The sequence below is a fragment of the Mobula hypostoma genome, chromosome 2 (assembly GCF_963921235.1).
Source record: "Mobula hypostoma chromosome 2, sMobHyp1.1, whole genome shotgun sequence".
Taxonomy (NCBI): Eukaryota; Metazoa; Chordata; class Chondrichthyes; order Myliobatiformes; family Myliobatidae; genus Mobula; species Mobula hypostoma.
This window is the reverse complement of record NC_086098.1, coordinates 168,191,919-168,219,603: the sequence shown is the minus strand read 5'-3', so window position 1 is coordinate 168,219,603 and position 27,685 is coordinate 168,191,919. Positions and strand designations below refer to the sequence as shown.

General features: G+C 42.3%; 1 protein-coding gene across 9 annotated transcripts in view; it reads left to right on the top strand.

The window, feature by feature from the left end:
* Positions 1-27,685, top strand: part of raly (RALY heterogeneous nuclear ribonucleoprotein) — a 215,966-nt gene that overhangs the window by 98,085 nt on the left and 90,196 nt on the right. Inside the window, exon 1 of one of the 9 annotated variants that reach the window (XM_063073908.1) lies at positions 836-981. The exons of the other annotated variants lie outside the window; for them this stretch is intronic. The gene's annotated coding sequence lies outside the window, so the exon portion shown is untranslated. Of the gene's footprint in view, positions 1-835; positions 982-27,685 lie in introns of those variants that run through there. 9 annotated transcript variants of the gene reach the window in all.

Sequence of the window (27,685 nt, the reverse complement as noted above, 5' to 3'; positions counted from 1 at the left end):
TGTAGGGCCTTGCAGTCACCAGTTCACCACCCCCTTGATGAATTCCTTCACATTTTTGTTCTAGAGCAATGCCTCTCTATGGATGTGCCTCAGTTCAAAGTACATTTATTATCAAAGCATATGCACACTGTACAACCTTGAGATTTGTCTCCTTACAGGCAGCCACAAAACAAAGAAACCTCAAAAGAACCCACCGGGAAAAAAGACCGTCAAACATCCAATGCGTGGAGAGAGAGAAAAAAAAACAATCAGAGAGACAGAGAAAAAAACCAAACGATACATTGATTAATCCTCCGTAAAGGGAGGCAGATCATCAAGAAAACTTTGGGCTTCCATCGGATTTTTAAACAGGCTACACGAGTTATCTGGCATAACCAATCTCAGACGGGCTGGAAACAGTAGCGCCATTTTATAGCCCCGACGATAGAGTTCTGCCATCTGAGGTTTAAAAGCCATCCGTTTTTTCAGTACGTCTTGGCTGTAGTCTTCAACAATCTGAACTTGAAATCTTGAAATTCAATCATACCTTTCTTCCGAGCAGCTTGGATAACTCGTTCCTTCTCGTGGACATAATGAAACCGAATAATGATCGGTCTCGGTTTGGCCAATTTCTCTGGATTAAAATGGAATGAGCAATGAGCGAGATCTAATATCAGTGGTTCTTCCAATATATCAGAGCCAAACACATCCATTAGCAATTTAGAAAAATATTTGGTAGGATCTCCCTTCTCAAAATCCTCAGGAAAACCAATTAATCGCAAATTCTGTCGTCGGGAACGATTTTTAAGATCGATAGTCTTAGCTTGACAGCGTTCCAATTGCTGAGTTACCGAAGTTAAACATTTTTCAAGCGCTTCAATTCTTTTTTCTCTTTTACTGCCATCTTCGTCTAACTCTGAAATTCTGACTTGATATTGATCAATTTCATGTCTGAATGTTCTTGATTCTTCTTTCCTCAAATTCAACGCTTCTTCAATTGCGGTGAGTCTTCGATTAACTGTATCTTCTAAAAGTCTCTTCATTAGTTCCATAGTTACTGGAGTTTCCTTCGAAGTTCCAGGATCACCATTTTTTTTTCCATTCCCGGCGGAACCTTTCCCTTCTTTAACTTCTCGTGCCCTGGTGTTCATTTTCGATAAGTAAAAGTCGTAGTTCAATAATATAGGTCGTTTAGTGTAGGTATAGGTAAGGTAAGTAAGAGTGGTTACATGTAAGAAAGTAAAGGGTGCGGAGCAACGCCCAAATGCAGCTCACTCCAGGAGTCCCCTTCTCTGATTGTTTAGTTCGAGGTTTTGTTTTCTCGATCTGGCAGTGTAGGTTCATTTTATATAGTTAAACCATATTAGGCTTTTCTGTTAGTGATCCTGTATATCTTACTCTTAATACCTTTGGGTAGTTATTTAATTATAAGTTTAATGCTTGTTTTCTTTTTGAAATGTTACTAAAGTATTATATTTTAAAATGGGGGATTGCTTTTTTCTTCTCCCCAGAATCCTTGCTGTTTCTTACGTCATTTCCAATCATTTATATTTGCAAAATTAATATAGTAATATGATTTAACGTTTGATGTTCTTTGAAATATGAGTAGCAATGAACTATTCGATGCTTTTAATCGCTTTAAGATTTTTTTTCTTGCTATAGTTAGTTTTTACTTTTTTCCATAAGGGTGGTGTCTTTTTTTTTGATAAACATATTTCTGTTGGGTCACCCTCCGGAAAGATGGGGGTAGGTTTAGTCTTAGATTTAGCATTGGCCACTGTCTGGCTTTTTTCTGGGGTTTTGTGGGAGGTGGGTGGTATTTTTCCTTTTATTCCTTTTTCATTTTTTCTTTTTAAACGGACCGACCAGAAACTACCAAAGTGTCTGAAATGTCGTAACTTCTGGTTCCTCTTTGGACCTTTTTTCCTCTTCCGGGGTCATGAGTCTCTACTCTGGTTAACCCTTTACATATTTTATACTCGAGCTCATTATGATGGATAAGACTATCAATTTAGTTTCTTGGAATACAAATGGTTTAAACCACCCGATTAAACGGAAGAAAATTTTTAAAAGTATTCCATAGGATGAATGCTCATATTATTTTTGTACAAGAAACTCATGTCCGGAAAGAGGATAATCAACATTTCTTTAGATTCTGGAAGGACTATCAGTATCATGTGAATTCACAAGCTAAAGTAAAAGGTGTTTCTATATTTATAGATCCGTCAATTTCATTTATGCACTATGAGACAATTTCAGATTCTAATGGCAGATTTTTGTTGATTACTGGCTTGCTATTTAACAAAAAAGTTGCTATGCTCAATGTTTATGCCCCAAATGTTGACTGTCCTGATTTTTTTAAGAATCTCCTCACATCTCTTCCCAACTTAAATGACTATATGCTGATTATAGGTGGTGATTTTAATTGTTTAAATCCTTTGATAGATAGATCCAAGTTTAATCAAACACTTCCGAATAAATCGGCTACCCTTATTAACTCTTTTATGACCGACTCTGGAATCTCAGAAATTTGGAGATTCTTACATCCGAATGACAAAGAGTTCTCTTTTTTTCACATGTACATCAGCACTATTCAAGAATTGACTACTTTCTTATTGACTCTCGATTAATTCCTTTTGTTACGGGTTGCGAATATGATTCTATTGCTGTTTCTGACCATGCACCCTTGAAATTATTTATTAACTTAAGGGATATATCTACTAATTCTAGACAATGGAAGTTTAATATCTCTTTGCTTCAAGATTCAGATTTTGCTAGGTTTACTGATGAACAGATTATTTTTTTCTTTACAACGAATTCTACAGATGATATTTCCAGTGGGATCCTCTGGGATACTTTTAAAGCATATATTCGTGGACAAATTATTTCATATACTGCTGGATTAAAAAAGTGAACTAATAAGGAAATACTTAAACTGGTTAACAAGATTAAAGAAGTTGATAAGAAATATTCTATAGCTCCTAATCAAGAACAGAGAGTTGAACTTCAAATGGAACATAACCTCATTATCATCTTCAATTGAAAGTCAATTAATCAAAACTAAGAGTCAATTTTATATACATGGTGATAAAACATGGAAACTTTTAGCTAATCAATTGAAATCGGCCTCCGTTAAATGACAGATTCTTAAAATTTGTAAACAAGATGGCATTTTGACAGTTGACCATGACGAGATTAATAAATCCTTTCAAGAATTTTATACCTCCCTTTATCAATCAGAATCTCCCGATGACTTCACTATAATGCATGGATTTTTTAAGAAATTGAATATTCCAAAATTATCATCTAATGAATGTTCAAAACTAGATGTACCTACTACAGTAGAGGAAATAAAGAATGCTACTTTTTTCAATGAACTCAGGTAAAGCACCTGGTCTAGATGGATTTACAGTAGAATTTTTAAAATTTTTCTCAACTACACTAACTCCTTGGTTATGTAGTGTTTTTAGGGATGCAGTTTCAATAGGTAAATTACCACAATCGTTCTATCGAGCTTCTATTTCCCTAATTCTTAAAAAAGATAAGGATCCTACTGAATGTGCATCTTATAGACCTATATCTCTGCTGAATGTCGATTCTAAGATTTTTTTCTAAAATATTGGCAACGAGATTGGAGAATGTATTACCCCAAATTATTTCTGCTGATCAAACTGGATTTATTAAAAACCATTACTCTTTTTTTAATATTAGGAGATTAATGAATATTGTTTATACGCCTTCACCCAAAATTCCAGAATGTGTCATTTCATTGGATGCTGAAAAAGCTTTTGATAAAGTTGAATGGATATATTTATTTAATACCCTTGAGAAATTTAATTTTAGTCCGATATTCATTTCCTGGATTAAACTGATATATTTTACCCCTTTGGCCTCGGTATTTACTAACAACCAAAGATCCCCTTTCTTTCATTTATTCCGTGGTACTAGGCAGGGTTGCCCTCTTAGTCCATTACTATTTGATATTGCCTTGGAACCGCTAGCTATTGTCATTTGTGACTCCCCTAATATATTTGGTATTACCTGTGGAAATGAGACTCATAAATTATCACTATATGCAGATGATCTACTATTATATATTTTTAACCCAGGAAAATCTATTCCGGCAGTATTAACTTTGCTTGCTCAGTTTAGTAGCTTTTCTGGTTATAAACTGAACCTAAGTAAGAGTGAACTCTTTCCATTAAATATGCAGGTTCCTATTTATAGGAATTCTCCATTTAGACTGATTACTGATTATTTTACTTATTTGGGAGTTAAAATTACTAAGACATAAGGATCTATTCAATTTCAACCTTTTACCATTAATTAATCAGGTTAAACAACTGATTACTAAATGGTCCCCTTTGTCTCTATCATGCTTTTAAAATGATTATTTTACCCAAATTTTTATATTTATTTCAAGCGATACCGATTTTTATTCCTAAATCTTTTTTTGATACTATTGATTCTAAAAATTTCCTCTTATATATGGCAAAATAGAAATCCCAGATTAAGTAAAAAAATACTTACAGAAATTTAAGAAAGAGGGTGGTTTGGCATTGCCTGTCCTAAGATTTTACTACTGGGCAATTAATATCCAATATTTAATATTTTGGATACAAGATTGGAATATAATTCCAAACCCACATTGGGTAAACCTTGAAGGCCATTCTGTACAAGGGTTTTCTTTAGCCTCCATTTTAGGAACTTCACTGCCTTTTGCACTATCTAAATTGAATAAACAAATTTTCAACCCTATAGTTAAACATACATTGCGAATATGGTTTCAATTTCGTAAATTTTTTGGCCTGAATGTATTTATGTTATCAAGTCCTATTATCTCTAATTTCTTTTTCCAGCCCTCGGTAATGGACCAAGCCTTTTTGATATGGAAAACGAAAGGCATAATATGTTTTCGTGATTTATTTTTGGATAGCTGCTTTATGTCTTTTGAGCAGTTATCTGAGAAACTTGATTTGCCTAGATCCCATTTTTTTTAGATAATTATAAATAAGAAATTTTTAAAATACTACGTTGCCTACCTTTCCGACTTTGAATCCTTCTGGCATTCTTGATAAAATTTTAGGTTTTAATCCTTTGCAGAAGGGATTAATAGCAATAATTTATGATATAATTATGAAATTACAGCCAGATATATCTGATAAAATTAAAAATGAATGGGAAAGGGAACTTCAACTTTACCTACCTACAGAGAAATGAGATAAAATTTTTCAATTAGTTAGTACTTCTTCTATATGTGCTAAATATACTTTAATACAATTTAAAGTAGTACACAGAGCTCATATGTCCAAAGATAAACTAGCTCGTTTTTATTCTCATATAAACCCTACTTGTGATAGATGTCACTCTGAAGTGGCTTCTTTAACTCATATGTTTTGGTCCTGTCCTCTTTTGGAAAAATATTGGAAAGACATTTTTGATATTATTTCAACAGTTCTATGCTTTGATTTAAAACTCCATCATATTACGGCAATCTTTGGATTGCCAATGGTAGAACATAGATCTTTGTCTTCTTCAGCCTCTCGAATGATAGCTTTTGTTACTTTAATGGTGAGAAGATCTATTTTGTTGAACTGGAAGGAAATTAATCCTCCAACTACATTCCAATGGTTTTCTCAAACCATATTAAGTTTAAATTTAGAAAAAAATTAGAAGTGATATTTTTGACCCTTCGGTTAAATTTGAAGATACCTGGAAACCTTTTATGCAACATTTTCATATGATGTAATCTGACCTTTCTGAATCTTTTTTCTAAAATTATATGATGAGAGGAGCGGAGTTAGCTACATAATGGATCTTGTCTGATACAAGCTGTTGGTCTAGCCCTGTTTTGCCTTTTTTTGGGGTTTTTTTTCTTTTTTTCTTTTGGGTTTTTTTGTTTATATATATTTTTTCTTTTTATTAATGTTTAATCTCATTTTGAGTTTGGAAGTCTTTCATTTCTATGTTACTTAAAATTCATTTTATATATGCTGATGAATATTTTTCCAATCTCTTTGTACCAACTTTGTTATTGAGTTTATAATTTTGAAAAATTAATAAAAAGATTTAAAAAGAAAGAAGAAAAAAAACAAATTGCGCAAACAGCAGAAGTAAGCAAATAGCTTCAAAAGTGGAGTTTTACAAAAGGCACGAAGCCAGGCATCCCGGCAGCCTCAGTTCATCACAAAGCTGAGTTAATGTTGTGAGACCACAACCTGGTCCTACGGAAATGTCCTCTCTACATCCTATCTATCCAGGCCTTTCGGTGTCACATATGTTTCCATGAGGACCCCCCCCCCCACCCCCCGCATCTTTCCTAACTCCACTGAGTAGAGCTCTCTTGAACAGCTGTAGTCTTTGGCGTCAGGTTGCTAAGTGGGCGAGTGTGGGATTTTAGCCCAGCGACTGACATAATGATATCCATATGACATGTGGGGGGGGGGAGGGGGATAGCTTTGGCCCAAACACCCAGTGCATGCCCCTCTTGATAATAGGAATAATACACAAAGGTTGAAGAGGCATTTCAGTATCTGAGCCCAAAACTTCAGTGAGAGAGCAAAGGATGACATGACATTTAAAAACAAGAGAACACTCCTCTCCCCCACCTTCTTACTAGGGCTTCTGCCCCCCCACCCTCCACCTTTACATTCCTGATTAAGGGTCTAAAACCAAAGTGTCCAGTGTTTATTTCCCTCTTTAAATGCTGCCTGACCTACTGAGTTCCTCCGGCACTGTGTGTGTGTTGCTCTAGATTTCCAGCATCTGCAGAATCTCTTGTGTCAGAGATTTTCTCTGCTCACTGGCTCTGACAGGCTGGTTAGCTCTGGGATAACTGACGTGGCAAGTTCACTGTATGCATTTTACCAAAGTAATGCCAGGTACTTAGCAATGGCCTGTCCCCTCTGAATATTTATCTGTTGCATGGATTAAGCTTTCACTGAGGTTTGGGGTTTTTCAGCTCCGCCTGTGAGAATGGATAGAAATTCTCCAGTCTTGTACTAGATCCTTTTTCTCCAGTCTCGTTCAAAATAATAAACTGATATATAGGTAGAAAATGAGAAGCACATGCGCATATATATTTATAAACACACTTGCACGCACACACACGCACACACGTACACACGTACACTCACGCATGCATGCACACATATGGCACAGTAGCGTAGTGGTTAGCAACACACATAAAAGTTGCTGGTGAACGCATCAGGCCAGGCAGCATCTCTAGGAAGAGGTACAGTCGACGTTTCAGGCCGAGACCCTTCGTCAGGACTAACTGAAGGAAGCGCTAGTAAGCGATTTGAAAGGGGGAGAGGGAAATCCAAAATGATAGGAGAAGACAGGAGGGGGAGGGATGGAGCCAAGAGCTGGACAGTCGATTGGCAAATGAGAGGATCATGGGGTGGGAGACCTAGGGAGAAAGAAAACGCGGGGAGGGGGGGAGCCCAGAGGATGGGCAAGGGGTATAGTGAGAGGGACAGAGGGAGAAAAAGGAGAGTGAGAGAGAGAAAAAAATTATATATATATATATATAAATTATGGATGGTGTACAAAGGGGAGGTGGGGCATTAACGGAAGTTAGAGAAATCAATGTTCATGCCATCAGGTTGGAGGCTACCCAGACGGAATATAAGGTGTTGTTCCTTCAACCAGAGTGTGGCTTCATCTTGACAGTAGAGGAGGCCGTGGATAGACATATCAGAATGGGAATGGGACGTGGAATTAAAATGCATGCCCACTGGAAGATCTTGCTTTCTCTGGCAGACAGAGCGTAGGTGTTCAGCGAAACGGTCTCCCAGTCTGCGTCGGGTCTCGCCAATATATAGAAGACTGCATTGGGAGCACCGGACGCAGTATATCACCCCAGCCGACTCACAGGTGAAGTGTCGCCTCACCTGGAAGGACTGTTTGGGGCCCTGAATGGTGTTAAGGGAGGAAGTGTAAGGGCATGTGTAGCACTTGTTCCACTTACAAGGATAAGTGCCAGGAGGGAGATCAGTGGAGAGGGTTGGGGGTACGAATGGACAAGGGAGTCGCATAGGGAGCGATCCCTGTGGAAAGTGGGTGGGGGGGGTGGAGGGAAAGATGTGCTTAGTGGTGGGATCCCGTTAGAGGTGGCAGAAGTTACGGAGAATTATATGTTGGACCTGGAGGCTGGTGGGGTGGTAGGTGAGGACAAGGGAAACCCTATTCCTAGTGGGGTGGGGTGGGGTGAGAGCAGATGTGCGTGAAATGGGAGAGATGTGTTTGAAAGCAGAGTTGATGGTGGAGGAAGGGAAGCCCTTTTCTTTAAAAAAGGAGGACATCTCCTTCGTCCTAGAATGAAAAGCCTCATCCTGAGAGCAGATGCAGTGGAGACAGAGGAATTGCGAGAAGGAGATGGCATTTTAGCAAGAGACAGGGTGAGAAGAGGAATAGTTCAGATAGCTGTGAGAGTCTGTAGGCTTATACTAGACATCAGTAGATAAGCTGTCTCCAGAGTTAGAGACAGAAAGATCCAGAAAGGGGAGGGAGGTGTTGGAAATGGACCAGGTAAACTTGAGGGCAGGGTGAAAGTTGGAGGCAAAGTTATTGAAGTCAACGAGCTCAGCATGCATGCAGGAAGCTGCGCCAATGCAGTCATCGATGTAGCAAAGGAAAAGTGGGGGACAGATACCAGTATAGGCTTGGAACATGGATTGTTCCACAAAGCCAACAGAAAGGCAGGCAAAACTGCCCATGGCTTCACCTTTAGTTTGGAAGAAGTGGGAGGAGCCAAAGGAGAAATTATTAAGAGTAAGAAGGCTTTGCAGTACTAATGACACAGATTTAATTCCCTCTGCTACCAGTAAAGAGTTTGTACGTTCTACCCATGACCACATGAGTTTCCTCCCATAGTCCAAATACGTACCGGTTGGTAGGCTAATTGGTTATTGTAAATTGTCCTGTGACTAGGCTGGAGTTAAATCGGGGGTTGCTGAGTGGTGTGGCTCGTTGGGCAGGAAGGACCTGTATCTCAATAAATAAATACATAAAATATACTCACGTTCCATCCAGCATCCTCTTTCTCTTTTGACCATTAAGCAGGAGACTCTGATACATAAAGACAAGGATGGTTGGGATGGGAAATAGGTTCTTCCCCCAGGCCATTAGGCTTCTAAACACCCTGCCACATCACATTCGAAGGATAATTTGTACTGTCCCCTAAAATATTTAATTTATGTGCTTTACTTTGTTTATCTGTGCGTAATTCATTTGTAGATTTAAATCTTACTTTCCTAAATTATTGTGTTATGAATATATTTATTTATTTATATGGATTATATATAACTATAGATATCTGTCTCTACACACACACACACACACACACTCCTTGAATGCTTCAATATACCTGGCTTTTTCACAACCCTAAAAAAAGTTAAGCGTTACGCCATCAACTATGCTATGGGCTGCTTTACTGAGGCAGAGAGAAATATAGACAAAGCCTTTGAAGAGGAGGTACGTTGAAGGGTAAGACATTTGTTCTTGCTGGGATAGGGGAGGGAATGGAAGGTGTTGGGAGGGGGGAGGTGAGGGATTTGCTGTTGATTCATGCCGCGGACCTGCCCTGATTAGTTATCTGTCTTTAAGGAGCATTGCATTGAACTGTTGCTGTTGGGGCATTGAGTTCCTGTCTGTCTTGGGGATGGATTGCCTCACTGAGCTGAGTATGCTGATCTGCCCATTGTGGTGGCCTGGGCTCCTGTCAAAGTCTTAGCTCCAATGGGCCTATGGGTGGCAGCACTGAGCAGCTTGCTCACCCCAAACCCCACCCCGCCCCCCCCCCCCACCGGTTCCATAATCAAAATCTACACTGGGCAAATTATTTTATATATTTTCATTGTGAGATACTGCGTGAAACAGGCCTTTCTCGCCCAGTGGGCAGCACCACCCAGCAACCCACCTATTGAACCCTAGAGGTAGGGAGTTCCCACCCTGGGTTCCACAGACCTTGCTTAATGGTATTAGTCCATGGCATAAAAAAGGTTGGGAACCTCTGCCCTAGCCTAATCACAGGACAATTTACACTGACCTACTAACTGGAATGTGGAAGGAAACCAGAGCACCAGGAGGAAATGCATGTGCTCACAGGGAGGATGTACAAGCTCCTTACAGAGGTCGCAGGGATTGAAATCCAAACCCTGACGTCTGAGCTGTAATACTGACGTGCTAACTGCTACACTACTGTGACCGTAAGCAGTTTGCCTGGGGACCAGCATCAGGACAAGACAAAGCTGATCAAGCCACGATTAAATGTCTGTCTCCTTCACTACTCTTCATTCTGATCTCTCTTCTCGGTCTGACCATGTGTTGGTATTAGTCCCAATGAAGTGTTGCAGCCCGAAACATCAACAGGTTATTCCTCCATAGATACTGCCTGACCAGCTGAGTTCTTCCAGCATTTTGTGTGTGCTGCTCTGGATTTTCAGCACCTGCAGAATCTCGTGTTATTGACATTGGTTTATTATTGCCATACGAAACCAAGAAAAAGTGAAAAACTTGTCTTGCATACTGCTGATACTGTTCAAATTATTACACAGTGCACTGAGTTAGAACAGGGTAAGACAAGAACAATGCAGAGGAAAGTGTAAAAGCTGCTGAAAAGAGTAGTGCAGGTCAAGATAAAGTGCGAGATCATAACAAGGTAGATTGTGAGGCCAAGAGTCCGTTTTAATGAACAATAGTCTGTTCTTGGCTGTTGCCTGAAGAATTGATGATTCGATGCATTTATTTGGTCTGCCCTCTGAGGAACCCAGTATTCACTCCAGAGTACGCAGGGCCTTGGAAATTTGCATAAATTGTCAGAATCTCGGAGCCAAATTCAGGAAGTTTGCTGCCCCATCTGCCAGAAATGAATGTTTAAGAGCGATTTGCATTCCCATGGCATCTGTCACATCCTTGGTATGGCATCTGCTCTGCCCGTGACCACAGAAAACTGCAGAGCTGTGAACAGTTCAGCACATCACAGAAACCAGCTACCTCCCACCCCACCGTAGACCCTGTCTGCACTTCTCACTGCTTCAGTAAAGCAGCTAGCATAATCAAAGATGCCCACCCACCCGGACGTTCCCTCTTCTCCCACTCCCATCGGGCACAAGGTACAAAAGCCTGAAAGCACGTACTACCAGGCTCACAGCATCTATACAACTGTACCAACTACATGCAAACAGACTAACGTCGCTGAGAGTCTAACCGAGGGGATATTGCACTGTATGACATGCTTCCAACTAACTGAACAAAAAAGAACTTATAATCCTTCATAACAAACCAACAATAAGGTCATTCGACTCTTCAGTAATTCATGTAAAAGTAATTGGATCAAATTTAGACAAAGACGAGCGGTCAATGAAAAATATGCGCTCCCTACTCATCCCCTCTCTCAGCCACCAAAACAGGTGACTATATTCATTTTAATGCTATTAAGCAAGGGCTCTGTGGACTCCGAGTTGGGAATCCCTGCCCTAAGCCCTGTTCATTCAAGTATCTGTCCAGATACCTTTTAAATATTGCTATTGTTCCTGCCACCTTACTCGTTGGGAAGTGAGGATTATCTGCTGCTTCCTAAACCCAGCAGATGTGGATTAGTGGCAGAATTTCCAACAGTGGAATGAATTTCAGTCTATCACATGGTTCCTGGACTGAAATCTGGTCTGTGGAGATATTGTGCCTTCATAGTCATGGAAGAAAGGGCTTGCTGTCCGGAGCCCGGAGCAGATCACTCGGAATTTGGAAGCAGAATTCACAAAAGGAATGCTCATACACTCAGTGGCCACTTTATTAGGTACATCTGTATTAATTCAAATGTCTAATTACCAATCACGAGGCAGCAACTCAATGCATAAAAGCACGTAGACGTGGTCAAGAGGTTCAGTTGTTGTTCAGACCAAACATCAGAATGGGGAAGAAATGTGATCTAATTTGGAGTATTGTGTGCAGTTTTGGTTGCCTACCTACAGGAAAAATATAAACAATGTTGAAAGAGTACAGAGAAAATTTACATTGAATCTGGAGGACCTGGGTTATAAGGAAAGATTGAATAGGGTAGGACTTTATTCTTTGGAGCGTGGAAGATTGAGAGGAGATTTGATAGAGGTATACAAAATTATGAGGGGTATGGATTGGGTAAATGCAATCTGAGCTTTTTCCACTGAGGTTGGGTGGGACTAGAACCAGAGGTCATGGGTTAAGGGTGAAAGGTTAAAAGTTTAAGTGGAACATGAGGGGAAGCTTCTTTCAGAGAGTCATGACAGTGTGGAACGAGCTTCCAGCACAAGTGGTGTATGCATGCCTAATTTCAACATTTAAGAGAAGTTTGTATAAGTACATGGATGGTAGGGGTATGGAGGGCTATGGTCCCGGTGCAGGTCAATGGGAGTAGGCAGTTTCAATGGTTAAGCACAGACTAGATGGGCCAAAGGGTTGTTTCTGTGCTGTAATTTTCCTTGACCCTATGAGTTCTATGACTTTGACTGTGGAATGAATTTTGGTGCCTGATGTGGTGATTTGAGTATCTCGGAACCTGCTGATCTCCTAGGTTTTTCTTGCATAACAGTCTCTGGAGTTTATAGAGAATGGTGAGAGAAACAAAAAACATCCAGTGAACGGCAGTTCTGTGATAATGAGAGAGGTCAGAGGCAAATGGCCAGACTGGTTCAAGTTGAATGAAGGTGACAGTTACTCAAATAACTGTGCATTACATAAGTGGTGTACAGAAGAACATCTTTGAATGCACAACACGTCAAACCTTGAGGTGGATGGGTGACAGCAGCAGAAGATCACAAACATACTCTCAGTAGCCTCTTTATTAGGTACAGGAGGTATCTAATAGTGTGGCCACTGGGTGTAACTTGTATCATTTTGTCGTACCAGGGAGACTGCTCTATAGTTTAATAACAGTGAGCTAGAAGCTGTCCTTGAGCCTGTTGATACGTGCTTTCGGGCTTTTGTATCTTCTGCCCAATGGGAAAGGGAGAAGAGAAAATGAATCTTGACCTCACAATCTATCTCATTGTGGCCTTGTACCTTATTGTCTGCCTGCATTGCACTTTCTCTGTAACTGTTACCCTTTATTCTACTTTCTGTTATAGTTTTACCTTGTACTATCTCAAAGCTCTGTGTCATACTTTGATCTGTATGAACAGAATGCAAGACAAATTTTTCACTGTACTTCAGTACATACAACATTAATAAACTAATTTCAATTCCAATTCATCTCCCTGTCTTCTAGCACGAGGGAGCAGTGACTCCTTTGTGATCCTTCTGTCAGGATCCTGGGTACGTCTCAGGTTTCCTGGAGCTCAGTTGAACGGGCTCCCCGGCAATCCCCTGGGAATGATGCCACCAGCACACACAGACCTGCAAAGAGCCCAGGCTTGCTTCAGAGCTTAGGGTGGAACAGTGATACAGTGGTTCGTGGAGATGCCTCACTGCTACCTGGGTTCGATCCTGACTTGGGGTGTTGTCTGTGTGGAGTTTGCAAGTTCTCCCCTGTCACCACATGGACTGTCCCCCAACCCCCACATCGCAAAGCTGTGCAGTTTGTTAATTGGCCCCTGAGGTTGAAGAGAAGTTTGGATAGGTACATGGTCCAGATATGGGTCTGTGGGATGAAACAGAACAACAGTTTAGCATGGACTAGATGGGCCGTAGTGATTTATGACCGCAAAGTATCTCTAGTGGAGGTGTCTGGTGGGAGAATCAGGGTGATGTGATGGTCATGTGAGAGAGAACAGATTTCTGGGAAGTAATTGGTTTATTATTGATACATGTACCTAGGTATAGTGACAAACTTTATTTTGCAAACCATCCATACAGATCACTTCAAAACTTCAGTTTACCAAGGTAGTACAAAGGGGTGTCAGGGTGGAGATAAGCCTCTACCAAAGGAGATGTAAGGTGCTGTTTCCCTCCACAGGCCTGCAGGTCACCCTTGGGAATGGTGTAGCACTGTTTAGGGTCACGTGAAGCCGTACGAGCAGCTGGTGCATATCACAAGTCCTGGTTATCCAACCATTGATGCCAGGCAGACAGTCTCTGAAGAGTATTGATAATGGCTGGGGTCACCCGTCTTGTAAAGACACTGCCCAGGAGAAGGCAAAGGCAAACCACTTCTGCAAAAAAATTGTCAAGAACAATCATGGTCTTGGATAGTTCAAACTCATAGGACTGGAAGTTTCAATCCCTTTGATAAGCAGATTCTAACTCGGGTCAGAGAAAAGAATAAGAACAGTGTGAAGGGGTCTTCCCCACAGGCAACGATTAGATTAAAGACAGATGAAAGACCACGACCACCCATGTCATGTGACACACCGTATGATGATGGTGACAATTGAAACGCAATAACAGAATGCAGAATAAAGTGTTACATGGACACTTGACATCACAATCAACATCATTAAGGTCTTGTGCCTTATTGTTTATCTGAACTACCCTTTCTCTGCAGTTGTTACTCTTTATTCTGCGTTCTATTGTTTTACCCAGTGCTTTATCAATGCACTCCGTATGAATGGTATGCAAGGCCATTCACTGTATGTGTATCAGTAATAAACCGACTTACCAGTTACAGAGAAGGTGCAGCGCAGGCAATCAATAAAGCGTAAGAGGTACTGTAGATTGTGAGGTGAAGAGTTCATCTTTAATGTACAAGAGGTCAATCCAAGATCCTTACAGCAATGCAATAGAAGCTTTCCTTGAGCCAGGGAGCATGTGTTTTCAAGTTTTTGTATCTTCTGTCCAATGGAAGTGGGGAGAAGGAAGAATGTCTATGGTGAGAGGGGACTTTGTTGGCTGCTTCCTGAGGCAGTAGGAATGATGGGGTCGCTCTGATAGCTAGCCTCCTTTGTTGTGAGGGAATGCGAGAAACTATCTCAAATGCCATTAGTTACATAGGTCATCTGGGCCAAAACCAACTGGATGGTAGACTGAGATACAAGATTATCTTCTTTCACTGAAACCAGGTGGATCTTTGATTACCCTTGGGTACAGTCATCAAGGGCCTGCTTTAGTACTCTGTGACTCTATAAAGAGTGAAAACAGGTCCTCCAGCCTAATGCATTCAGGCCGACCATCATGGAGTCACAAAGTACTAAAGCAGGCCATTCAGCCCAAGTCATGCATACCAACCCAATTGCCTAACTGAGCCGGTCCTATTTGCCTGTCTTTAGCCTATATCCCTCCCAGGGATTCCTAACCTGGGGACAACAGACCTTCTGCTTACTAGTCGTGGTCCATGGCACAAAAAGTTGGGAACCCCCGCCCTACACCTTTCTTATCCATCTGCTTGTCCTAATGTCTCTTGGGTCGTCATAATTGTACCCCATTCCACCACTGCCTCTAGCAGCTCACCACCCTCTGTGAGGAAATTGATGGCCCTCAGGTCCCCTTTTTATTCCCCCTATCATTTTCAGAATCAGGATTAGCTTTATTATCATTTGTTCTGAAGAAGGTTCTTGGCCCAAAACGTCGACTGTTCATTCCCCTCCATAGATGCAGCCTGGCCTGCTGAGTTCTTCCAGTAGTTTGTGTGTGTTGTACTGGATTTCCAGCATCTGCAGAATCTCGTGTGTTTATGCTGTGAAATTTGCCAGGCAGCATCTCTAGGAAGAGGTGCTGTCGACGTTTTAGGCCGAGACCCTTCATCCTAGAGATGCTGCCTGGCCTGCTGCGTTCACCAGCAACTTTTATGTGTGTTGCTTGAATTTCCAGCATCTGCAGAATTCCTGTTGTATGCTGTGAAATTTGTTGTTTTGTGGCAGCAGCGCAAGACATAAAATTTGCTATAGGTTGTAAGATAAAATGTACTGCAAAAGAGGAATAATGAAGTGATGTTCATGAGTTTATGGGCTGTTTGGAAATCTGATGGCATACATCTGTAGAAATTTGCTCGAGTCTTTGGTGACATACCAGATGTCAAACTCCTAATGAAGTGGAGCTATGGTCGTGCATTCTTTGACATTGCATCAATGCTTTGGGGCCTGGGTAGGCCTTCTGATATGACGATCCCCAGGAGTTTGAAGTCCTCGAGTTTTAGACACCCTTATCCTGGGGAAAAGACTGCAGCTATCTGCCTTGTCTATGTCCCTCTTGGTTTCATAAATCAGTAAAATTGCCCGTCGGCCTCCTGCCTTCCAGATAAGAAGTCCCAGCGTATCTAATCTCTCCTTACAGCTCAAACCCTCCTCTCTCAGACAAATTAATATTTGTTGTACCATAAGACCATTTGGCCCCGTGAGTCTGCTCTGACATTCCATCATGGCTGATCCATTTTGCTCTCAGCCCCAATCTCCCCTTCTCCCCGTACCCCTTCATGCCCTGACTAATCAAGAATCAATTAATCTCTGCCTTAAATATGCCCAATGACTTGGCCACCTGAGGCAACAAATTTCACAGATTCACCACTCTCTGGCTAAAGAAATGCCCCAACATCTCCATTCTAAGTGGGCGGCCCTCTATTCTAAGGCTGTGCCCTCTGGCCGTTGACTCCCCACCATAGGAAACATACCCTCCACATCCACTGTATCTAGGCCTTTCAACATTCAACTTGTTTCAATGCGATCCCCACCCCTCCCCCATTCTTCTGAATTCTAATGAGTGCAAGCCAGAGTCATCAAACGCTCCTCAATCCTGGAATCATTTTCTTGAACATCCTTTGAACCCTCTCCAATGTCAGCACATCCTTTCTTATATGAGGGATCCAAAACTGCTCATGATATCCCAAGAGAAGTCTCAGCATTACATCCTTGCTTTCATATCTTCTCTAGTTTAACAAACCAACCACCCATTTACACCAAATCTTTCATTAAAGCATACCATATACACTCAGGGACTACTTTATTTGGTACCTCCTGTACCTGAGTGTGTCTTCATGGTCTTCTGCTGCTGTAGCCCATCCACTTCAAACTTTGACTTGTGCATTCAGAGATGCTCTTCTGCACACACCACTGTTGTAATATGTGGTTACTTGAGTTACTGTCACCTTTTTATCAGCTTGAACCAGTCTGACCATTTTCCTCTGACCCCTCTCATTAACAAGACACTCTTACCTACAGAACTGCCACTCAATGGATTTTTCTTTTGTTTTTCACACCGTTCTCCGTAAACTTTAGAGATGGTGATGTGTGAAAACCCCAGGGGATCAGCAGGTTCTGAGATACTCAAACCACCCCATTTGGCACTGACAATCAATCCATAATCAAAGTCACTTAGATCACATTTCTTCCCCGTTCTGATGATTGGTCTGAACAACAACTGAACATCTTGACCATGTCTGCATGTTTTTATGCATTGGGTTGCTGCCATATAATTGGCTGATTAGATATCTGCATGATGAGCAGATGAACAGGTCTGCCTAATAAGATGGCCACTGACTGTTGAACATTACAGCAGAGTACAGGCCCTTCGGCCCACATTGTTGTGTTGACCTTTTATCATACTCTATAATCCATCCAACTCGTCCCTTCCACATACCCCTCCATGTTTCTTTCATCTATGTGCCTATCTAGGTGTTTCTGAGATGTCCCTAATGTATCTGCCTCTACCACTGCCACTGGCATTGCATTCCACACACCCACCATTCTGTGTTGAAAAAAAAATTACCTCTGATATCACCCCCCCCCACCCCTGTACTTTCCTTCAATCACCATAAAATTGTGTCCCCTTGTATTGGCCATTTCTGCCCTAGAAAAGTCTCTGACTGCCCACTCAGTCTAAGCCTCTATCAAGCTGCAAAGAGAAAAGCTCCAGCTCACTCAACCTTTTCTGATAAGACATGCTCTCCAATCCAGACAGCATCCTGGTAGATGTCCTCTACACCCTCTCTAAAGCTTCCACATCCTTCCTATAATGAGGTGACCAGAAATGAACACGATATTCCAAGTGTGGTCTAACTAGAGCTCTACTGAGCTGTAATATTACCTCACAGCTCGTGTACTCAGTTCTCTGACAAATAAAGGCTAACACATCAAAAGCCTCCTTAACAACCCTCGCAATTTGCGCGGCAACTTTGAGGGATTAATCCCGTTTCTTTTTTAATTCTCCTCACATTGTTCAGATTCCTCCATCAACCAATTTAAGTCTAGGCACATTAGGTCCAATTTACAGCAATCAATTTTGAACTACCATTTCTACTAACCGCATCACTGTCCTGGACTAACGTCAGTACAGAGTACCACCTCTGCATGTGTAGTGCAGGTGACAGACATTTATTTCTCTGTCCTCTTGAAAGCTGCTCATTCCGAAAGGACTGGATTATCATTTCATTCTATCACATGGCGTACGTACTGTTAACAAATCTGCATTCTATTGTCAACACCTAATTGCTCAAGTCAAGACCATAAGACCATAGGACATAGGCCAATCGGACCATCAAGTCTGCTGCACCATTCCATCAAGACTGATTTATTACCCCTCTCAACCCAATTCTTCTGCCTTCTCCCTGTAACCTTTGGTGCACCTACTCATAAAGAACTTATCAACCTCCACTTTAAATATACACAAAGACTTGACCTCCACAGCTGTCCATGGCAATGAGTTCCACAAATTCATCATCCTCTGACTAAAAGAATTCGTCATCTCTGTACTAAATGGACTTTCCTCTATTAAGAGTCTATGCTCTCTGCTCGTACTCTCCCCCCGTTGGGGTTTCTTTGGCAAAATAGTTAGTCAGCAGTCACACATCAAAGTTGCTGGTGAACACAGCAGGCCAGGCAGCATCTCTAGGAAGAGGTACAGTCGACGTTTCAGGCCGAGATCCTTCGTCAGGCAGTCACGCTGCCTAAGGGAATGACAACATGGGGGATGACTGAGTTCTCAATATCCACACACCCACAGTCACTATACCTATTTAAATCTAGACTTTTGTTGCCCGAGTTCTAATGAACTTCCATCTGCTGTGGTGGAAAAGCTTTACTGTAGGTTATGGAATCAGTTCAGCTCTAAGCCAATACTCAGCAGGAACTCAGCAGGTCAGGTAGCATCTATGGAGAAGAATAAATAGTCAATGTTTCGGGCCAAGACCCTTCATCAGGGCTGGAGGGAAAGGGGATAGAAGCCAGAATAAAAAGGTGAGAGGATGGGAAAGAGTACAAGATGGCAGTTGATAGGTGAAGCCTGGTGGGTAGGGGAGGGGGATGAAGTAAGAAGCTGGAAGGTGATAGGTGGAAAAGGCAAAGGGCTGGAGGAGAAGGAATCTGATAGGAGAGGTCACCCAGACAGAATATGAAGTGTTGCTCCTCTAGCCTGAGAGTGGCCTCATCATTGTCCATTCATAAATCTGATTGCAGAGAGGGGGAAAGGTGTTCCTAAAACATTGAGCATGTGCCACAGAATGGGTAGCACCTAAATTGGTGATTTCTCAGAAAAACAATTGCAGTGTTTGCCTGAAAAATGCAGTACCCCAGTGGCGAGATTAGAAGACATGCATGGCTTACAGTCTAATGGTAGCTGCTAGTGATTCCTGATCAGTTTTCAATAATGAAGTTATCAATTATTCATCCTTTCCTTTCCAACATCCCCAAGGAGACACAACCGAGGGTCTGCAATAGGCCCTGATAACTGATGCACAGGGAGTCAATCAGACCAAGGTTAGAAAGTGGACCATAATAAGGAGATAACTCTTCACTTAAAATGACAAATCTTTGTAATTCCTAACCCTGGAGGGCTCTGGAGGCTTAGTCAATTCTATGTCAGATCCTTTCAGACACACCTTTTCCAAGGAGAAGGTGACAAGTTTCCGACTACAATTTGTGGTGTTCTCCTTGGAAATGGGCACTGACACTGAAAATTACACGCGTATAGTGACTTTCACAGACAGTCTGACCTCCACAATTGTATGACATAGAGAATCACACAGATTTTCTACCCCTCTGTAAAAGGAAATTCCTAACCACCTTGGTTTTAAATGAACAGTACAGGCCCTTGTGCCAACTTTTTAACCTACTCTAAGATCAAGCTAACCCTTCCCCCCTACATAGTCCTCCTTTCTTATACAAACAACAGGAATTCTGCAGATGCTGGAAATTCAAGCAACACACACCAAAGTTGCTGGTGAATGCAGCAGGCCAGGCAGCATCTCTAGGAAGAGGTACAGTCGACGTTTCAGGCCGAGACCCTTCGTCCTGACTGTAAACGTCGACTGTACCTCTTCCTAGAGATACTGCCTGGCCTGCTGTGTTCACCAGCAACTTTGATGTGTGTTCCTCCTCCTTTTTTATGTAATCTTTCTTCCATTTCAAAGTTCAAAGTTAACTTATTATCAAAGTATATATATGTCACCATATACCACCCTGAGATTCATTTTCTTGTGGGCATACACAATTTCCATTCCCTTTCACATAGCCTTTCATTTTTTTTCATCCATGTGCCTATCTGAGAGACTCTGAAATGTCCCTGATTATTCTGCCTGTATCACCATCCCTGACAACACTTTCCACAAACCCAAAACTTAGACTGCTGAGATCGCTGGCCACATGATTGGTCGCAAAGGCATCCCAAACAAGCCCCCAAATGTTGTGATGTGAACAATGTCACCAGAGAGATGCAGCTGGTAGATATGAAGCAGTCTTTTGTTTGACAAAATGAGACACAGCAGGCATCATATTGAGCCCTTTTAGAAGGTAGAAGCCTTGCTCAACCCAACATTACATGACATTTTATATGCTAAAGATCAAATGACAATTCGATATTTACAATGTATCTACAATGCTTCCTTTGAATTACGTATAACTTTCACACCTTCTTCTTCGCAACCACACTCCAGACAATGTTAATCAACATTGTCTGGTTTTTCAATTTACTGCTGTTTACAGCTCTAGGAACCTATTGTCCGGAACTACATTTTAAATTTAATCTGTAGTCCATGTTCAGGTCTAAAGATTAGTGCTGAAGTTAATATTTTGCTATACGCCTTAAATCCAGAATATGCCCTAACAACCTTGAATAGAAAATCCTACAAAAAGTAGTGAATATGGCCCAGTACATTTGTACCCTGGCTGCCCACCGGAAATGGCCAGCTCCTTACCTTGTATCTGCATCTGCTCATTGGAGATTCTCACACTAGTGGGTGTACCTTAGCATCTACTAGGTTGTGATCTACAGGGGTCTTGTACACCTCAGTAAGGTCAGCACTCGTTCCATTGAATCCAAACCCAGCTTGAAAGGACAACCTTCTCAACCCAGGAATTAAATGATGAATCTCCTTCGGATTGTCTGCTCTGTTGTTTCTTCTTGCTGTGCCCGGGTCATGATTAGATTAGATGAGCTTTATTTGTCACATATACATCAAAACGTATGTGTTGTTTGTGTCAATGACCGACACAGTCCGAGCACATGCTGGATGGAGCCCACAGGTGTCAGCATGCTTCTGGCACCAACATATCATGCCTACAACTTACCTACACTAACGGAACATCTTTGGAATGTGGGAGGAAACCAGAGCACCCGGAGGAAGCCCACGCGGTCACAGGGAAAACATTCAAACTCCTTGCAGACAGCGGCAGGAATCGAACCCAGATCACTGGTGCTGTAAAGACGTCTCCCTAGCTGCCCACTAGAGTGCTTCTCCGAGGATCATCACATTCTCGTGGTGGAGAGGCTTGTGAGTTCATGGGACCCCAAGAGTGATGCATCTGGAGCTTAGCTCCTGGTAGGGTCACCCATGGTGGTAAGATCAAGGGGCAGGTTCCAGGCAAAGACTGATCCAACTAAGACCTCACGGCAGGGCTGGTGGAAGATGATGGTACATTGCAAAGGCAGTGAAGCTGGATGAAGGCTGTAGCAGTGAAGTGTCCCCAGTCATCTTGCACACCATGTCACTGGACCCTGACCAGCTTCCCCATGCTAAACAAAGTCAAACGCAGATGTTCTTTATTAAGGGAATCCACTCTACCCGGAACAGCCTCTACCGCCATCCAAGGATACTCCAATAAACAACCCCTTATGAGAGAATCATACTCAAATCGAGTGATCACACGCTACTATTCTACACAAGAATGATCCCAGAAATGAAAAGCTTATTGTATGAGGGCCTCTACTTGATTGAGTTCAGGAAGTGGCAGAGTGGTGAGGAGGGGGAGGACATGGGGCAGTGGCAATCTCATTGAAACCTGACTCTGGGTTAATTTCCAAAGCTGGTGCTCAATCCGTAAGATCAGCAGACACAGGAGCAGAATTAACCACTCAGCCCATCAAACTGCTCTGCCATTCCATCATGGCTGATTTATTGGCTCTCTCCACCCCATTACCATGTCTTCTCCCCAATTGATACGATACCCTGACTAATCAAGAACTTATCAACCTCCACTTTAACTTGACCTCCATAGCCGTCTGTGGCAATGAATTCTACAGATTCTGACACCAACCTACTGCCCTCTACTGTGCATATTGTCTTGTTTATTATTTATTGTAATGCCTGCACTGTTTTGTGCACTTTATGCAGTCCTGGGTAGGTCTGTAGTCTAGTGTAGTTTTGTGGTTTTTTTTACGTAGTTCAGTGTAGTTTTTGTATTGTTCATGTAGCACCATGGTCCTGAAAAATGTTGTCTCATTTTTACTGTGTACTGTACCAGCAGTTATTGTCGAAATGACAATAAAAAGTGACTTGACTTGACTTGAGATTCACCACCCTCTGGCTAAAAAAGTTCTTTCTCATCTCTGTTCGAAAGGAATGTACTTCTATTCTGAGGCTGTGCCCTCTGGTCCTAGACTCCCCTAATGCAGGAAACATCCTCTCCACTCTGTCTAGGCCTTTCAGAATGGTCTTGGCCCAAAACGTCAGCTATTTATTCTTTTCTATAGATACTGTCTGACCTGCTAAGTTCCACTGGCATTTTGTATGTGTTTCTTTCAATAGTTGATAGATTTCAATAACCTTTCTCCCCCTCATTCTTCTAAACTCCAATCAGTACAGGCCTGCTGATTGTCTCCAGAAGACTGTGTGCTGCTCGGCTAAGGAGCAGTTAGAGATGGGCAATATATGCTGACGTTACCCTTAATACAACTTATACTTGTGTGGGTAATGAACATCGCGGCCCCTTACTTTGTACCAAGCCGTCGGTCTGGATGGCTTGTGGAAGATGCAGATCTCCTTGTCTGGAGGTGACATTGCTACTGAGTATGTCAAAATGATACATACCGATTTAGAGTTCTCTGGCTCAAAAAAAAATCTAAATTTGATCCCAATTTGGACGCACTGAAGCTTAAAGGTGTCCTCGTAATACTGGGACAGAGCGGGATTATTTTAGTCCGTTGGTTCTATGAGCTGAGTTATTTGTGTTTCTCTGTAGCTTGTGGACATGAAGAACTGTCCCACAGGGTCCTATTTCTAAAGGAATGGAAATCAAAGGCAGTTGCGCAATCTTATCACAAACCTTCACACGCACTCAGAGGGAGAGCGTGTAAACTCTTCACAGACAGCCGAAAGAACTGAACCCCAGTCGCTGGTGCTGTAAAGCGTTATGCTAGCCACCAGACAAGAATGAAAATTGTATTGTAAGAGGGGCATTTGATGTCTCTGGGGCTGTACTAAGACGTACGAGTTAGTATGGGTTAGTAAATTGAGGGCATGCTACCTTGTCACTGGAAGTGTGACATTTGCAGGTTAATAATGTTAATCTTTTAATCTGGATGAGATTAGATAAAGGTAATTCATACAGAATTCTGATGTAGATTTAATAGCAAGGATGTACTGCTGAAGTTCTATAACGCGCAGGTCAGACCACATTTGAAGTATAGTCATACAGCACAGAAACAGGCCCTTTGGCCCATCTAGTCCATGCCATCCTGTTATCTTTCCTAGTCCCATTGACATGCACCTGGACCATAGCCCTGCATCCACCTCCCATCCACCTATTTGTCCAAACTTCTCTGAAATGTTGCAGTTGGACCTGCAACCACCACTTCCGCTGGCAGATCATTCCACACTCTCACCACTCTCTGAGTGAAGAAGTTTCCCTTCAGGTTCCCCTTAAATAATTCACCATTCATCCTTAATCTATGACCTCTAATACTAGTCTCATCCAACCTCAGTGGCAAAAGCCTGCTTGCATTTACCCTATCTACGAGGGGTGATTTTGATATGTTTGTGGCCTAAGGTAGAAGGAGTCAATTTTAGAAAACCTAGCACATTTATTTTTCCTACATTTACACACTTAATCCAGCGGGCGTGGAGCATACGGATCCCTTCTTTGTAGAAGTCGGTGTCTTGGACCTCCAGAAGTGGTCCACAGCAGGGGTGATTGATAAGTTCGTGGCCTAAGGTAGAAGGAGATGAGTTATTAACTTCAAACTTTCTGCATTTTCACTCAAAGGGTTGAACTGCACGTGCGTGTAATTAGAGCTGTATAACGCATCTCCTTCTACCTTAGGCCATGAATTTATCACCCCTGCTGTGGACCACTTCTACAAAGAAGGGATCCGTATGCTCCATGACCGCTGGACTAAGTGTGTACATGTAGGAGGGGACTATGTTGAAAAATAAATTTACTAGGTTTTCTAAAATTGACTCCTTCTACCTTAGGCCATGAACTTATCAATTACCCCTCGTATATCCCTCAAAATTTTGCGTACCTCAAAGAAATCTCCTCTTATTCTCCAACACTTCAGGGAATACATATCCAATCTTTCCCTGTATCTCAGATCCACAAATCCCAACAACATCCTTGTAAGTTGTCTCTGTACTCGTTCGATCTTATTGATATCGCTCCTGTAGGGAGGTGGTTAGAACTGCACACATTACTCCGAATTTGGCCTTACCAGCATCTTATGCAACTTCATCATAACATCCCAAAGCTCCTGTACTCAAAATTTTGACTTCTGAAGGACAATCTGGCAAAAGCTCTCTTTAAGACCCTGAGCAAAGCATTCTCAGATGTAACTTTGCTCTTGGTAGAAGTGGAACGAATTAGAGCTAAATTTCTTCCCTCAGCGCCCAATGAACAGTAACCAAAACTGGGAAGAAGGCAAAGTTTTGAATGAATTTGGCAACCACGAAAACACTCAGTGAAGTGTTCCTGTAATTGTCAGGCTTTTCTGAAGGAAAAAAACAACCTGTAGACTAATACGGGCCCTAAATTCATGCTCTCAACATTTTAGGAACAGCTTCTTCCCCTCCACCATTGGATTTATGAGCGGTGCATGAAACGAGACCCCCCATTGGTCAAGACTGACCATGGATATTGCATCCTAACTGTCTCCATGATACGCAAGCCTGGGCAGTACGATATGGCGAGCAAGCTGTTGCCTGCGCAGCCGTCTCCTCCTCTCCACGCAGCTGATGAATCCAAAGGAATGGCAGAAACCAATACAGTTTGGCACCAGCTGCATCACAGGAGTTGCCTGTCAGTGTTGGACTGCCTTAGGGACTCCAGCTCTGGATTCTTCCTGCTGGTTGATTCCCGAAGCCCTCCCCATGTGTGGGTATAGCGCAAAGCAGAGGGCGTTTGAGATCCCAGTCTTCCTTCTCCTAAATGAGTCACCAGCCACAACTGACAAGCCCCATCTGCCTGAAGCAATGGTTTTAAGGCACCAATAACTCGCCTTGCCCTGGCAGAAGCAGTTCTGCCAGGCTTTGTCACTAAGCCAGGAGCTGGACTTGCTTGTCAGAGGCTAGTTGAGACAAACGCCATTGGGAGCATTTAATAGGGAATGAGAGTTTATCCTCACTACCTCCTCTAGCTATGACAACCTTAAGGAACCAAATGTAAATGCATAGATTTTATATATACTTGTATTTATAAAATAATTTATAGTAATTTTCATGTCTTGCATGGTACTACTGCCACAAAACAACAAATTTCATGGCACAAGTAAATGGTATTACATCTGATTTGCATTCTGAATGTTAACTGGTGAGGACAAGTCATGTTAAATACAGTCTGCCTTCCATCGTGTTAAGCGATTAAGGACTGACCTAATTGAGGTGCTTAAGGTGATTAAAATGGATTGATATTGGAGGCAGACAGAAAGAATATTGACTGATCAGGGAGTTCAGGACAAGGGCTTAAAGTGTGGGGAGAGGGTCAGGAAAAGGAGTAGGAGTGGGAACTCTCGTCCCCTAAGAGAAACTGTCAAGACCGGATGACAATTCTATGAAAATTTTGAACATTGAAACTGACATTTTTGTTCAATAAGATTCTAGAATTTATAGAGCCGATCTACTGTACTATGGAAATGTCTTAGGCATGTACATATAGCCAGGACTTTTGCACAGTATGTAAAAAAAAGTACTCTGCAAAAAAACCAAATTTCATGACATATGTGAGCGATGATAAGCCTGATTCTGATTTGGGTCTCTGTTGTGGACTGGGAGTGGGAAGGGGGCAAGGAGAGGGGAATCATGGTTGGGAAAAGGGGAAGGGAGAGGGGAGGGAGTGGAAAGCACCAGAGAGACAATCAATAAACCTATTGTTTGGAATTAAACACCCAACCCTGTTGTCTCAGGGCTGGGTGTGTCTGCACCCAAACCACCTCCCCACCCCAGCACTTCTTCTCTGCCACCTGTCCCACACCCCTCCCGTGGCACTCCACCCTCACCATTCCCAACATTTTTTGCTCCCACCCGGTTTACAAACTCATTCTCCAATCCATGTTGTGCAAATGTGTTAGGCACCCTAACTATGTATATGTGCCTAGGACTTTTGCACAGTACTGTAGATAAAGGCTCAAACACGAGGAAATCTGCAGATGCTGGAAATTCAAGCAACACACACAAAATGCTGGTGGAACGCAGCAGGCCAGGCAGCATCTATAGGAAGAAGTATAGTCGATGTTTCGGGCCGAGACCCTTCGTCGGGACTAACTGAAAGAAGAGTTAGTAAGAGATTTGAAAGTGGGAGGGGGAGGGGGAGATCTGAAATGATAGGAGAAGACAGGAGGGGGAGGGATGGAGCCAAGAGCTGGACAGGTGATTGGCGAAAGGGATATGAGAGGATCATGGGACGGGAGGCCTAGGGAGAAAGAAAGGGGAAGGGGAGCACCAGAGGAAGATGGAGAGCAGGTAAGGGGTGATTGTGAGAGGGATAGAGAGAGAAAAATAAAAATGCGGGGGTAGATAATAAATGAATGAATAAATAAGGGATGGGGTAAGAAGGGGAGGAGAGGCATTAATGGAAGTTAGAGAAATCAATGTTCATGCCATCAACGGAAGTTAGAGAAATCAATGTAACGGAAGTTAGCATGAACATTGATTTCTTTAACTTTCATTAATGCCCCTCCTTACCCCATCCCTTATTTATTTCTTTATTATTCCCTCCCCTTTTCTCTCTCTTTTTTCTCTCTCTGTCTATCTCACAATCACTCCTTACCTGCTCTTCATCTTCCTCTGGGCTCCCCTCCCCCTTTCTTTCTCCTTAGGCCTTCCATCCCATGATCCTCTCCCTTCTCCAGCCTTGTATCCCTTTTGCCAATCACCTGTCCAGCTCTTGGCTCTATCCCTCCCCCTCCTGTCTTCTCCTATCATTTTGGATCTCCCCCTCTCCCTCCAACTTTCAAATCTCTTACTAGCTCTTCTTTCAGTTAGTCCTGACGAAGGGTCTCGGCCCGAAATATTGACTGTACCTCTTTCTATAGATGCTGTCTAGCCTGCTGCATTCCTCCAGCATTTTGTGTGTGTTGCGTAGATAAAGGCTACCTATTTTTGGAACAGTCTCGAGGGGCTGAATGGTCTCACCTGGAAACAAACCTTGAACCCAATGTT